Source organism: Pseudophryne corroboree, chromosome 5 (assembly GCF_028390025.1).
Source record: "Pseudophryne corroboree isolate aPseCor3 chromosome 5, aPseCor3.hap2, whole genome shotgun sequence".
Classification (NCBI taxonomy): Eukaryota; Metazoa; Chordata; class Amphibia; order Anura; family Myobatrachidae; genus Pseudophryne; species Pseudophryne corroboree.
Genome location: NC_086448.1, coordinates 445,226,495 through 445,232,494, shown reverse-complemented (window position 1 = coordinate 445,232,494; position 6,000 = coordinate 445,226,495). Strand labels below are relative to the sequence as shown.

The window sequence follows — 6,000 nt, the reverse complement described above, 5'->3', positions numbered from 1 at the left end:
CATTTAAAAAAGGATAAGCATTTATCTAAGTTACAACAATGAAAACATACAAGTCATAGCAAGTCATATATACTTAGCTGTTTCGCAGATGTTTAAGGACTGTCCTGGAAAATGGTCATCAGTTATAAGTAGTGTGGCAGGATAGGTACTTTGCCACCTGTAAGCTACACACAGGGTCCTGGGGATGGATGGGAAGTGTGAATGGACCGCGTTCCAATTCACTTGGCCCAGACCAGGTCTTATAGGCTTCTTAGCCCAAGAAGCTGCTTCATGAGCCAGCACCTGGGTGCTGGGTTTAAAGCAGTCTCTCCCATGAGTCAGGGCTCCTGAAGGCAATTATTTTCCAGGTGATAGGCCTGCTAGGGACAGTGGGATTAGGAGGGCTGGGCCACTAGTGTCAGAATGCCGGGACCTGAACGGTTCCTTATTAAGTAACAGAGAGTGAGGCAGGGCCTAACCTCCCTGGTAGTTTATACTAAAGACAGTGATCTTTGTTTTATGTATATTTTTGTTTTTGAGCTACCTGAATAAAAGGTATTTGTTGTTTTTGCACAAGCCTAGAGTCGGTCATTGGTGGATTTTTGCAGCAGAGCACATTCTAACAAGTCTCCTGTTACAAATGGCGCCTGAACAGGGACCCTTCTGCTAGCCGTGTCACACGTGGCAGAGGACTCAACAGCCGCAAGGTAGTGGCACACATACCAGCGAACTCCAGACCAAGCTGAACTCATGGGCATCAGTACCAGACCACGGGTGTTGTGAGTAGTGGTTAATCCCAACCCCACGGGGTAAAAATAATGATGTTTTATTTAAACTGAATGTATTTGATTTTGGTGCAAAGGTTTGCATTGGCAGCAAAGAGGTTAAACAGGGTGCATGGCCTGTTCTGTCTTATATGCTTTGCACCAATCATTGCAAGCAGCTGATAATTTATGACTGAATTTCTTTTCCAATCTTATTTTTACCTGTGTCTGCAAAATCTGGTAATGGGAGTCTAGTGTCCCTGTTAATTAGCTCATTAAGACCAATCAAGCAAAGTTGAAACCTTTTATAAATGTGGTTCTATTTAAATAGAGATATTTTGTGGCACTATGTGTCCCAGCAATCCCTGAGTTTTAGATTTAAGAGCCTGAAGGGAGAATTTGTTTATTTGCACTACCACTGTAAGATATTTGTGACCACTATGTACATACATGCTACATTTCAGTGCTTTTGTTAAAAGCTTAATCTGTGCTAAAAAGAAAAAAAAGGAATATTTATTTTCCCTTTCACTAACAGTTTTCAAAGGTTACAGGGTGAATAAAGATTTTCAGATGTACAGCCTATTCTGAAGTGTCTCTTCAAATGGGTAACAAAAAGAGAATTCATGCTAAAAAAAAAGGGGGTGACAGCTCTAACACCCCAGGTCAGGAACTTATGTGACCCTATTAAAGCCCCACAGTTGGAGAGTGAAGTGGAGAGCTTATTGGGGAGTAATCTAGATCTTGGGGAAGATTTTATCATGGAACCTTTTTTTTTTTTGGTGTCACACGATAAGTGACCTTGAAAATAGTGTCCAATTTCAGGACCAGGAGCTTAGAAGAGCTTATGGAAAAATGTGATTTCCTTCAAGAGCAGGTGAACACCTTAGCGCAAAAACTGGAGGAGAAGGAGTCTCTTTTGTCTGACTCTCTGACCAAATTGGGAAGGAGTAGAAAAGAGATTGCCAAGCTCTCAGGCCAGGTGTCAGAGTTGCGGAAAACCTTGGCAAAGGCTAAACCCATATCTGGAAACTTTGTAGTACATAGCCAAGGACTATTAGAGGAAATCTCCTGTGACCAGACACGATATGGGAGTTTGGTGCTGGCCAATAAGGCTCTGTTGCAAGACTTGGCAGAGCTTCAGGAGGAGGTTTCTAAACTAAAACCATTGGCTATGCCTAGTTTCAGTTCAGACACAGGCATAGCTACACCAGTTGCTGAAGACAATATGCCGAAGGTTGGGTCAGAGACATTATCAGCCAAAGTGGAGATGCCATCTTCGGGGGAAATGATGCCAATGGTGGTGCAGGCTGCGGAAGAATGGTACCATACTGTATTGGAACATGGCTATACTGGCTTCCCGGTTCCAGCCAGAAGGAACAGGAAAGTTGAGCCAGAGCTGCCAGTGCCTAAGGCCCGGAAGGCTCCCTGCTATGCCACTAGTAAGGCCATCTGCCTGGAAAGTGGAAATGAGGGCCCTTCCTCAGAGGTAGAGCATTTACAGGCAATAATGTCCATTCAGTTGGTACTGCCATTTCAGAGCATGGAGGAAGCTGCAGCCATTATTGCGCAGCACACAGAAAATCCACAGGAATTTTTCAAGCAGCAAGAGAGAGCCACATCAGATGGCAGTGTTTTGTTGTTAACCCCTAGGATGGCAGTGAGAAGTTCCTCCGAAGCAGAACCACCTCATTCTCCGGAATAAGAATGTCGTAGTAGCTTGGGTGAAGAGTCGAACAAAGCCCTGAGTTCAGTAGATCCTGTTCAAGATGGAGCATGGCAGCCACAGGGGCTCACAGAAGATGTGTTTTTGGAGACACAAGATGAGAATGGGAGATGCCTGGCTGCTCCTCAGTTGACAGGGAGTTAGGAGGAAGCGGTAATGGAGCTGGGAGAGGTTTACTTGATGTCAAGTGATCATCCACCCCCAAAACAAGAATCCTCTAATCTGCTGGATCTGTGGCAGAATGATGAACCCCAGGAATCTACCTGGACAGATGGCAATTTGAGGACTACTCAAGAGCCCATCCTAGAGCAGGAAGTCTTATCTGAGCTTGAGATTGCTTCTGTTGAGGTCTTGGAAACCCAGGATCTGGACATCCAGTTCACATGTGAGACTTTCTCTGACGAATCACAGACAAAGACCGTACCATTGGAGGACCGTACCATTGGAGCTAGTCATGGCTAAGGTAGTGGCAATAGAGGAGTCTACTTCTGAAGTCATCTGGGAACATCCTTCTGAAGGAGTTCCACTTGTGTATGTGGACGATAAGGTGCAAGATTTCGATCTTGGGGTTGTTGCACCCCGGCATGATCCACCACAAGAGGCTCAAGATCCAATTGCTGAATTGGGACAGTTCATAAAGGACACACTAAGTAAGGAGCAAGAGCCTGTCTCAGAGGAATCGGTGCAGAGTCCCATTTCTGAGATTGCTCTACCCAGGGAGAGTTCTCTAGATGAGACGCGAGAGCTGGAAACTTTGAGGGGAGAGTTCCAAAAGCTTGCCCTTAGTAACAGCCAGCTATAAGAAACAGTGAAGGAGATTCCAAGACTACGGAGTTGAATAAGAGACCTGGACAAGAGAATCAAAATGGGTTATGTGCCAGTCATAGAACGGCAGGAGTCGGTGACTAGGGTCAAAGATGGGAGCACTAAAAGTTCAACAAATGAAAGGACTTTCTGAGACTCGGGACCTCACTCTGAGGGAAAGGGTGGGGGCAAAGTTGGACCATGACCTCAGAACAATTAAAGTCAGGGCAGAGACTAGGTGTTACCGATGCCAAGAGCTTGGCCATAAAAGGTGGAATTGTCCATATAGGCCAAGACCAGTGTAGGCCGGGGTGACTACTAGGCCCAGAGTGACCTTAAAAACCTTCCCCAGGGGGGCGTGGCCTGGAGGCTGACTGAGCAAGTTGCATTCCATGTGAGCTCCCAGGGATCTGGGAGTTTCTGTGCATTATTCTAACCTCCCCACGCTTATTATTCACCCTGTGTGCTTTGATCTTCATCCTACATTCGTGGAGCAGGCAGTGAGTAAGAGCTGCGGAATCGGGGAGCCGGTTTCCTGGCTCCCGCGGATTGCGGCCTACTCATTGCCCTGAAGCCGGGGCCTAAATTACAGCACGTTCCCCCGGTCTGGTGGTCGGCCTGCCCGGGACGTCGGAGGGGCCCACCTGGACCCTGTCCCTTGCTGGGACATTCTTACAGCTCACCTGGTGGTCCTGGCTGATCGGCAGAGGTGATCCGGGACCGGATCGTGGCCGAGGCGCGCGCTCCGGAGCCCGAGCGACGGCCATCTTGGAAGTCAGGTGAAGAGAGGAGACGTGACGGCGGCCCGGAGGAGACGTCCGGCGGCCCTCGGGAGCGGACGCTCTGCTGACCCGGCTCCAGTAAGGTGATCACACCTCCCTTCCCTGTGTACTCTTGCCGGGCGCCCGTGACGAGCTGCTGCGGGGAGACCACCGGCCCGGCCGCGGCTCCCCCCCCCTGCCTGCCGGGAGTTTAGCGGCTGTTCCGGCAGACACCCCCCGTATACCTGGGGTCCGGAGGTGGCCTAGCCGCACCCTGGGGTGTAGACTGCCCCGTGCGGAAGACGAGGAACCCCTTTTCTCCCTCCACCCCACTGGCTCACCTGTGGACACCAGGAGGTCCTGTGCGCACCTGCCCCTCTGCGAGTCCGCCCGCGGCTGTGGGTGGCCCACTGGACGGAGCGGGAGGTCGGCACAGATCCCTGCAACCTCTAGCTGCCTAGCATTACGCCCCGGGGCCGTGAGGGGGAAGCCCGGATTGACAGGGCCGTAGGGGCGGATATGACAGACCTGGCCCCCTGTCCTGCCCCTCGTCTGCCTGGACTCCTCCATTGTGGCTGGGCGGCACCCCCGGATTTGCCTTAGAGTTGCCAAGAACTCTCTCTTCCCAAGCTATTACGACCTACTTGAAGAGCCCAGCTGAGGCATATCGTATGAACCGCCTCCCTTGCTGCTCCGTGGTGACCGTCTTCCTAATAGCCGCTAGTGTCACCGCAGCCTCCCCACCGGGGCTATGTGAGCGCCAAATGTGGTATGTAACCAGCCCTGTTCTATATGATGCCATACTGCTGCCTCCAGTGCTTACAGGCATTTGCCTGACATATATTATGCTATAATATGACCAAGCCACGCAGAGGGGATAGCGGGCTATACTACTAATCGGGATATGTCCTAATCTTTTCTTCCTCGGGGCTCTGTTCTGGATTCTGTTCTCTTCACTCAGACAAATGACAAGACGGCGCCGCTCTGGTAACGCATCAAAAGCTAAATCCGCAACCACACAAGCTGCAGCCTTTCATACTCTATTTGGCATCCCCGTTCCTGACCCCACTACCTCCACGCTTCTCTCTGGCTTCTTGCCGTCAACCATCATGGAGGATGCTGGAGCCCTGCCCTCTCCAAAACGCCGCCAAGCCGGGTCTGCCAGTAAAGACTCCGCCGATATGGCGGCAATCCTCGTACAACTGCGCTCTCTTCCGACTCGCCAGGACATTCAACAAGATTTATCCAACATGGAAAAAAGGATTCATGATTCCCTACAAGCGAGTCTCTCCACCATCCAGTCTGATCTCACGCAAGTAGCAAATAGAGTGGTCGAACTGGAAGATCACAGAGATGAAACGGACTCTAAGCTCGCCGAGCTCCACAATCTTGTATCTCGATACTCACGTACCACCACTGAAATGAGACGTAGACTGGATGATATAGATAACAGAGGTAGGTGGAATAACTTGAGGGTCAAAGGTCTACCCGAAGATGTGCTGCCATACCCTCCAACATGACCCGCCCCACTAGGTACAAAATGCTCTGTTTCTGGACTTTCCTCTTAATTTATTATTGCCATCACCTGTGAAGAAACAGCTTTCTTATCATTTAACTAATTCAACACAGGTGATGGAAATCATAAATTAAGAGGGAAGTCCAGAAACAGAGCATTTTGTACCTAGTGGGGCGGGTCATGTTGGAGGCTCTGTGCTGCCTCAGGGCTTGGTTGCGGCATTGACTACAGTATTCAACGGCCTCCTTGGTGCCGACCCCAGCTCTCAAATAGTGTTTGACAGAGCACATTGGGCACTACGGCCGAGGGGAGCACCCACGGAGCGGCCTAGAGATGTCATCTGCCGGCTACATTACTTTCAGGTGAAAGAGACTATCCTACAGAAATCCAGACAGGCCACGACCATAGATTTTAATGGCCACCACATACAGATTTTCCAGGACCTTTCTTGGG

The 6,000-nt window shown here is 49.9% G+C and overlaps 1 long non-coding RNA gene across 2 annotated transcripts in view; it reads left to right on the top strand.

Annotated features, from left to right (window-relative positions):
• Positions 1 to 317: 317 nt before the first annotated feature.
• Positions 318 to 6,000, top strand: part of LOC134929117 (uncharacterized) — a 43,391-nt gene continuing 37,708 nt past the window's right edge. For both annotated transcript variants that reach the window (XR_010178296.1, XR_010178295.1), the window contains exon 1: positions 318 to 758. This is a non-coding gene — a long non-coding RNA (uncharacterized LOC134929117). The remainder of the gene's footprint in view (positions 759 to 6,000) is intronic.